Here is a 667-nt window from a genome sequence, read left to right on the forward strand (position 1 = left end):
GAACCACTATGAAATTTGTCCCAAACAAAAATTCAATCCAAATAAGCTTTCTCTTGAGTATTTAAAGCGAAATTTCCCTAACCTAATCGTTGTCGACTGCCCCAGTCATCACCGCCACTTCCGCTTCCTCTCCTCGTCACCCTAGCCATTTCGCGAGGTTTTGCCAACCGCCCCCGTCCGACGCTGCCGCCGGCGATCTCAGAGCCGCAGCCTCTCTCTGAACCGGCCGACGTAGCCGTAATCCAACTCTCCTAATCATCGTTCAAGCTGTCTTCGTACAGACTATAGCTTCCACGTAGACGAAGAAATAGAGCGGAACCGAAGCGATTCAGAGTACATTCCAAAATGCAGCAGGTAATCCCTGGAAACTAGATCCCTTAAACCTATCGGTCGATCTTGTTGTGAATCGATTTCTGAATGGTTGAATTCCCGATTTCTTAATGGTTCAAGCAAAAGGGTTCGGGATCGGAGGTCGAAGTGACGTGGGAAGATCAGCTGAACATCAACAAGTTTGGCAGACTGAATAATAGGTTCCACGAGCTCGAGGACGAGATCAAAATCGCTAAGGTATGGTTTGCTCAACCCTGAAGTAGTCGGTCTCTATTTATGTTTATAAATGTTTTCAGAATATATTATTCCTAGGATTTTGTTGATTTGGTAAGGCCGA

At 46.0% G+C, this 667-nt stretch overlaps 1 long non-coding RNA gene across 1 annotated transcript; it reads left to right on the forward strand.

Moving 5' to 3' along the window:
* The first annotated feature begins 41 nt into the window (after positions 1-41).
* LOC110094995 lies at positions 42-568 on the forward strand. Its single transcript, XR_002302923.2, has 2 exons — positions 42-354; positions 451-568. It is a non-coding gene; the product is annotated as an uncharacterized LOC110094995 (long non-coding RNA).
* The last annotated feature ends 99 nt before the right edge of the window (positions 569-667 follow it).

Source organism: Dendrobium catenatum, unplaced genomic scaffold, assembly GCF_001605985.2.
Source record: "Dendrobium catenatum unplaced genomic scaffold, ASM160598v2 original_scaffold_47667, whole genome shotgun sequence".
Taxonomy (NCBI): domain Eukaryota; kingdom Viridiplantae; phylum Streptophyta; class Magnoliopsida; order Asparagales; family Orchidaceae; genus Dendrobium; species Dendrobium catenatum.